General features: G+C 36.5%; 1 non-coding gene across 1 annotated transcript; it reads left to right on the forward strand.

Moving 5' to 3' along the window:
* Positions 1 to 7,615: 7,615 nt before the first annotated feature.
* LOC127134212 (small nucleolar RNA R71) lies at positions 7,616 to 7,722 on the forward strand. The gene has a single exon (XR_007807967.1). It is a non-coding gene; the product is annotated as a small nucleolar RNA R71 (small nucleolar RNA).
* Positions 7,723 to 7,990: the final 268 nt, after the last annotated feature.

The raw sequence follows: 7,990 nt of genomic DNA on the forward strand, positions 1-7,990 counted from the left end.
GCTTGGTTGGTCACCTATTATATGCCCAGTAACCGGTATCCCTGGCGTTCCTTCCTTCTGCTCCCTATTATGACTTTTTGTCCCCTGTGGAGTCAGATTTTCCTGAGTTGAGATGTGCCTTTTGGATCCTCCTCAGATGCTTCGGAGGATTGATATCTCTTACTCTTATATCGGTATTAGATATTCTTTCTCCTTGGGCGTGTTATATCTCTCTCCCAGTAATCGGTGTTGTGATAACATGTCTCTCTGTGAGTTTATTACCCAGTAACCGGTAATATCTCGTTGTTTCTTCCTAAGTTGGGTCCTTTATGGACGTCCCCGTCTGAGTCCGGATTTTTATCCGATGTTTCCTTTGTGGATAGCTTCGCTGTATTGGCATATTCCCTAATACATGCATCTTTGCGTCAGCTCGAGTCTTTCCATCGATTTATTTTCATGGAATCCCTTCGTGTCTCCCAGCAAGTTTTCAAGTCGTGACCTGCTCACGCATTTTACCCTATTTTCCCCCCTAGAGTCTCTGTCTCCCTAGTGAGTGTGTTACTTCTAGGGATTTTTTAGTTTCTACCGATTTCTTTTCCTTTGTGGTAATTATTCACCATAAAGATTTTATTTTTGCATACATACATTTGCATCATGAGGTCTCTTAGGGACCAAAATTTGTCTCTTTGTTATTATTTAAGCCCATTTTACCTCGTCGAGACGAAGATTTTAACCTTCATATCTCCGGCTAGAACGACCTTAAATAGGGGCATCTGTAAGACCCTAATTTTGACCCTAAGATCCCTCATGACATCATATCATTTGCTCAATGCATTGCCTCAAGGATCATAGCATGTGTGGCTCCTTAACCCTTGGGTTGGACTTGTGTGAGTGGTTTGAGGCCACCAAGGATGCTTGTATTGTATATTATTTCTTTTCTTATTTTGATTACTAACCAAAAGCACAAAAATATGTCACTAACTTTTTTTGTTTTGAAGCTCAAGTGATCATGTGCTCCTATGCTCCTAGGAGGCTCCTAAGTTCAATGAAGTGACTAGATGAGGATGAGAAAAAGCATGGCAATGGTCCACAAAGTTCCCAATCATCATATATGTATCCCAAGTATCTCTTCCAATTTGGTCAAGATAACCCAAAGGGCTTGAGGATTGTTTCCCAAGAAAACCCTAATTCACCTATGCTTTGACTGTGCCTTGCTCATGAAGCAACCTCAACCTATGATCAAATTTAATCAAGGTAAGTTCTTTAATTCATTATTTTCTGCATATATGAGCCTATGAGAGGCCCCTAAATCATTCATTCATCAAGATTTGAAGTTTGGCCTTGAGAAGTTGACCAGTCAAGTCATCTGACTAAATTGAAGATCACTGAGACACAACTTGTGATGTGTTTGTCAAATGAAGATGACCCCAAGAGAAAAAATGTTCTTAAGAACCATATAAACAACTTGCATTTTCATCAAAAATCCATTTGAAACTTGTAATGTCATCATTCATTACAAAACATTATAGGTCATTTTGACTGAAACCCTAATTTTGGGTTAACTTTCCAAGGATCTAACTTCCTTAGTTTTTATTATTTTGATGTGAGACCAAATGAATTGGAAATATTGAGATGTATACTTCAAATGTTATGTTGGACAAAATTTCATAATCCTAAAATAAATACATGTGATAATACAAAACATTATAGGTCACTTTGGACCAAAGTCATTGAATTTGAAAAATGCCCAACTTCAAGTGTCCATAACTTTCTCATGAAAAATCCAAATGATGCAAAATTTAAGTCTAAATTGATCATCGTGAAAAGAGATACAACTTTTATGTTGTAGGTTTTTCCATTTGAGGCATACATCATTGAAACAGAGGGGCTTGAAGATGCTTGCTTTTGGCAAAATTTTCAAAGGAGAACCTAGACATGTTTTGTACCCAAAACTTCACAGCCAGTTTTCATAAATTTTCGATTGCCAAATCAATTTTTTCCCAACATGACTTTTGTTCCTTATTTCATGGGCTTTCCGACCATTACTCACATTAATTTTTTGGACTTTCCATGTGGGAGTTTCGAAGAGCTTAATGTTTATGTCCATTTTTGCATTTCACATTATAACTTCATGTGCAAGCAAATGCCAAGCCTTGTGCACGTCCAATTCAATTACATTTGAGTTCAGCATGGATTTCCATTCATTCTTGGGCCTCACATAAGCCTGTACAGGCCCATGCATGGAGGATCCAAATTTCATGCACACGAGCCAAGCATTGCCTTGCATCCATTCCAGCTATAAATAGAAGCTCATTCTCATTCAAATGGTAACCACAAGGAGATCTGAAGTGCTGCTGAATTGAAAACCAAACCCTCACTAAAGGAATTTTCAGTTTTCATTTTCAATTTCAAGCTTGAATTTCAACATCATTAGTTGATCTTCACAGCTCAATTCCTTAACCTTGCATCACCATCACACTTCCAGAGCAAGATTGGATCAAGAGCTTGGACAATTCCTGTTGTTTGAAGCTCCATTTCAGAGGTAGAACCTCAATTTTTCTTGATCTAGATCTTGCAATATGATGTGAATTCCTTTGGTTTGTGTTGTTTTCTGAAGTCCTCATGCATGAGGCAGGCCAGTGGTGGTCTCAATTTTGCAAATCGTGTCATCTCAGTTCATACACCATGATCTTAAGGCTCATGTTTCTCTCTAAATAGGAACTTTGAGGATGATCCATGGTTACAGGGGTGATGTACATCACCTCAGCTTCATTTTGATATCCTCAATTTTCATTTTCATTAAAGTTTAATTCACTGCGCGTGGTGGCCGGATCTGGTTAGATCGTCGGAGAAGATTGTGGTTTCCATCACCATCCCCACGTGGGAGCTTCAGGACCTTTGGATCTTGATAAAATGTTCTAATTGTGGCCATTGCATATGCTGACTTATTTTAAATCCATATGTAGCACGCTTGACTTTGGTCTTTCGTGTGACCGCGCCTCTGAATCCATGATCATTACCACGTCAATTAATGAGATGATCAGAGGGCACTGGTTTTTTTCCTGATTTTCTTATTTTTGTTTTAATTTCATTTAATCCCTTTTATTTTCAAAAATTCATAAATATTTTATTTGAAGTCACAAAAATATGAGACCAATGCCAAAAAATTTCTTGAAAAATCTAGTTTCATATTTTGATTTTTAATCATTTTTGTGACTTCATTTAATATTTTTTGTGAATTATTTGGTTTTTAATAGTTTTAATTCATTTTAAAATACTTTTTGATATTTGATTGATTTGTGTTATTTTTCATTGTTTTTAATTGTTTTTAAATAGTCTCATCAATTTCTTAATTGATTTGAGATTTATTTGAGATTTTAATTCATTTGTGTTATTTTTCATTGTTTTTAATTGTTTTTAAATAGTTTCTGATTCCAAAAATTATTGAGAAAAATTGTCAAAGCTTGTTTGACCATGTTAGACCTATGAAAATTTAATTGGACTTGTTGAAGTTGATTTGAATTAAATTTGAGGTTTGACCATATTTTGTTTATTTTATTTTACATTTTTATTTTAATTCAAAAATTACCAAAAAAATATGTTTGACTTGTTGACTTGTAATATTCATTTCTCTTCTGTTTAGCATTGGTTGATGATTATTTGATTCACTTTTGACCAATTGTGTTTGACATTTGAATGATTCTTTCCATCCATTTCATCTTCATCCCATTTTTTTTTCTTTTTGGCCAATGAGTTAATGTATTATGGTTGGTTTTGACAAATGAGTAGTTTAACCTTCTTTGATCCAAATCAAACTCAACTTGATCCAAGATCAAGTGAGTTGCTTTGTGTCCAAGATAGATTGCTTCTTGGTCAAGCAAAAAACCTAAAGTCCATACAAGGCCTTTCTCTTTTCTTTTGGCATGGCAAGTTTTTGGAGCTTGGCTTACTAGTCATGATCTCTAACTTGTGTTTATTTTCCTATAGTTTTATTGACCGACCTCAGATAGGTGTGACTACTATATTAGTCCACTTACGATTGCTTAACATAGCGCTACATTGTCTTATGACAAACTAACATAACTTCACTAATTACTAACTTTAAATTCAAGCATTTAATTTCTTGCAATTTACTTTAATGCACTTTATTTCTTGCTCATTTATTCATATTGCTTTTCAATTTGCTCACTTGAGCATATATTTTATGTTTATGTCATTTTCCCTTTGCTCATTTGAGCTCATTATTGTATATAAATATATTGTTTTCTTGTGTTGGTTTTGCCTTTTGTTTTGTGTGAACCTAATGCAAAAAGGAGAAAGGACTCAGAATTAGGACATACCTATGCTTAAAGGAGTTCAAGAGCAACTAGGCCCCATGCTTTTAAAATGCTAAATTGGTTGAAGAGCAACTAAGCCTCATGCCTTTAGAATGCTAAATCTCAAAGTTGACTTCAAAGGACTTCCTTCCCAAAACTTATTCTTTGTCCATTCCTCTTATTGTGTTATGAACTTTTTTGATGTTTGCTCTTGTGTGATAGGGATTCCATCTTGAGATAGTAAGGAGGACCATTTGTCATGAGTAGCCAAGTTAAGAGAGAGACAAGCGAAATGGAGATCCTAGAAGCTTGAATCTAATTTGTTTGATTGCTTGATTGTGTTTTCTAAGTCCAAAGGAAAAGAGCATCTTGAATCATCTTTATGATTTCAAGAGAAGGAACTCCAAGGGTTTTATCTTCTCCCTCTTATCTTTGTATGCTTTAGGACTAGCCCTTCTCTTCTTCTCCTCACTCTAACCCCAAGCCAAAAATCTTTTCTTGCAAACTTTGACATTGTTTTTCAAACTAGAAACCTAGGCCTTATGCCTTTGACTTTTCAAAATCTTTTCATCAATACTAATTATGACTGAATCTTAATCCAACTTTGACTTCATTTTGTAAATAAGTCTAATTTGTAAATACAACTCACTTCAAGTTGATTTTGTGGTTCCAATGGCCACCCTTTATTAAAACCTTTTCAAAAACATTAGTCATAGGTTTGAGTTATCATAGTGGTTGATGTAAACCTCACCTTATCCTTAGTGATTGGATTATAAGTCTTCCATACTTATTATAGGGTTAACCCCTCGCTAGTATGTTGAAGCCTTCCTCACATGGTGGATTGTTGGTTTAGGTTGAGTTTTCTCCCTTTGATAACAAAAGACCTTAAGGCTTTTGATCAAATCAATTCACCAAACTTTGTGATTTTTACCCCGAACTACGAGGTTTTGATCCTACCTTTGTGATGGTACATAGGCAATGGGTTCATCCATTCAAACAACAAAAATTATAAATATAATCTATTCTTTTCTCATCCCCCTAATCTTTTGCACATATTTTCACAAATACCAACCTATAACACATGTTTGCAAAAAGAGGTTCCCTTAGAGTACTAAGGATATTTTGGGTGCGTAAAACCTTCCCATTTCATAACCAAACCCCCTAACCTAGATCTCTGATATTTTTATTAGTTTTTTATTTAATAAAACTTCTTACTTGGCTTTTGTTCGCTTTTTAGCCTTTCCTTTGGACAAATAAAAGTGCGGTGGCGACTCGAATTGTATGTTTACTTTTGGTTTAGTCAATAAACCTAAAGGTAACGAAAACCCCGCTACAGGATGCAAGCTAAAAAGCCCACTCAAGTGTATGTGGTCCATATCTTATAATATGCCAAAATCACTTAAGCGCGTGGTACCTTACCATATGTCGTATTCTACTTAGGTACACCTTACCTTACGATGTTCTACAATTCACTTAAGTGCACCATACATTACGATATTCCTTAGTTACTCTATCTCTCATAAATCTGTCCTTTTGTGTGTAACCCTGTAGGTTTTCGCGACATTGGCAATTATATTAAATCATGTATTTAACATAATAAATAGTGAGAGGTATCTAGCAACACATCACTGCTATCCAACACACAAAAATGTCATGTGATCTGACAAATCCTTTTGTGATAACACTTATGTGCACAATTACCCTTTTTCCCTTATGTCTATATTGAACACAAGGCATAGACCGTGTCATCCTTGTCCAGTTCAATATTGGGCCCATAGACATTTATCCTATACACAGGATGGGCAAATTCCATCTAGGTCACTCATGTCCCTTAGCATGCTTCATGAAGTACCCATCAATTATCTTTATGGTCATCCATTTACGGACAATGTTTGATCAGCAATAAGGCACTCGACTCTACATCTAGGGTCCATAGTGGTTTCAGGTCGAAGGGTGGTATACACCATTATCACCATGAGAATAACTTATGACACTTTTCATAACATTCTATATAGTATTCTCATAGCGGGTCAATCCAGTATAAATATTACTCTTAATATTCATACCTATGTTTAAGACTTGATAACTCCTTATCCATGATCCATGATATGTGATCATCAGTCTATATACATAATAGTCTTAATGCTTTAATATTATCCCACTTCACAATAAAGCTCGACTAAGATGTTTTTGAGAAATTTGGCGTAAGACGGAATTTGGGTGATGGCTTCGGTAAAAGGAATCTCTACATGAAGCTTCTCTATTACTTTTATGAATTTTTGGTATAGGTTATTGATTTTGGTTTGTTTAAGTCTTTGCGGATATGGGATTGGTGGTTTGTACGGGGTGGTGGTTTGTAAGTTTTATCCTTGGCTTCTCCTTCTTGGTCGGTTTGTTTTTCGGGTTCTACCGGTTCCTTTTCTTGGTTGGTAGGTATATTTTCTTTAGATGTTTTGGAATCGCTCATCGCTGGGTTATGAGGCCCTTCGTAAGAGGTCCCACTTCGTAATGAGATAGCGTTAGCTTGCCCTCGAGGGTTTGGTTGAGGTTGTCCAGGGAATTGTCCTCCAGGTGTAGTTTGTGGGGCTTGGTTTTGTGCTACTTGTGAGATCTGGGTTTCAAGCATCTTGTTGTGAGTGATTATCTGATCAACCTTGGTTCCTAATTGTGTTATCAGTTCGTTTACGTGAATGTTCTGGTTTAGGAATTCTTTATTTTGTCGAGTCTGGCCTGATATAAAGCTCTCCATGATCTTCTCAAGGTTAGGCTTCTAGGGCACGACTTGCATAGGTTGATTTGGTTTTTGGGCTTGATAACCTTGTGGTCTTTGAGGTGCATAATTTTGGATAGGTTTCTGGTTTTTATAGGAAAAATTCAGATGATTCTTCCATCCAGGGTTGTAAGTGTTTGAAAATGGATTACCTCGGGCGTAATTCACTTGGTCGGTGTTCAGGTCGTTCAAAAGGTTACACTCTGCTGATTCGTGTCCTTTAGATCCATAAAGTTCGCACTTTGTGTGGACTATCGCTGCGGTGTTAGTGTTTGTAGACATATGTTCGATCTTAAGGGCTAAAGCGTCCATTTTTGCCTGCATCATATCCATAGAGCTTATCTCATGTATTCCACCTTGGGCCTCCTTTTTCTCTATTGATGCTCGTTCAGTTCCCCATTGGTAATGGTTTTGGGCCATATCCTCAATTAGGTCACAAGCTTCAGGGTAAGGTTTGTTCATCAGCGCGCCACCTGCGACAGCGTTGATGCTCATCTTTGTGTTATAATGGAGTCCATTGTAGAAGCTATGAACGATCAGCCATTGATCTAGGCCATGGTGTGGATAGTCTCTTAATAGCTCTTTATATCTCTCCTAAGCTTCAAAGAGTGATTCTCCTTGGTTTTGAGTAAATATACTTATTTGGTTTCGAAGAACAATAGTCTTACTAGGGGGAAAATATCTAGCAAGGAATACTCTCCTAAGGTCTTCCCAGGTAGTTATTGAATTAGCTGGAAGTGAATCTAACCATGAACGTGCTCTATCCCTGAGGGAGAAAGGAAATAATCTTAAACGGATCGCATCAGGTGAAGCGCCGTTAGATTTAAAGGTGTCGGCCAGTTGGATAAAGACTTTTAAATGTTGATTTAGGTTCTCAGTAGCGATACCTGCGAATTGGTTTTGTTGCACTAATTGCAACAAAGAC

This window comes from Lathyrus oleraceus, chromosome 3 (assembly GCF_024323335.1).
Source record: "Lathyrus oleraceus cultivar Zhongwan6 chromosome 3, CAAS_Psat_ZW6_1.0, whole genome shotgun sequence".
Lineage (NCBI taxonomy): Eukaryota > Viridiplantae > Streptophyta > Magnoliopsida > Fabales > Fabaceae > Lathyrus > Lathyrus oleraceus.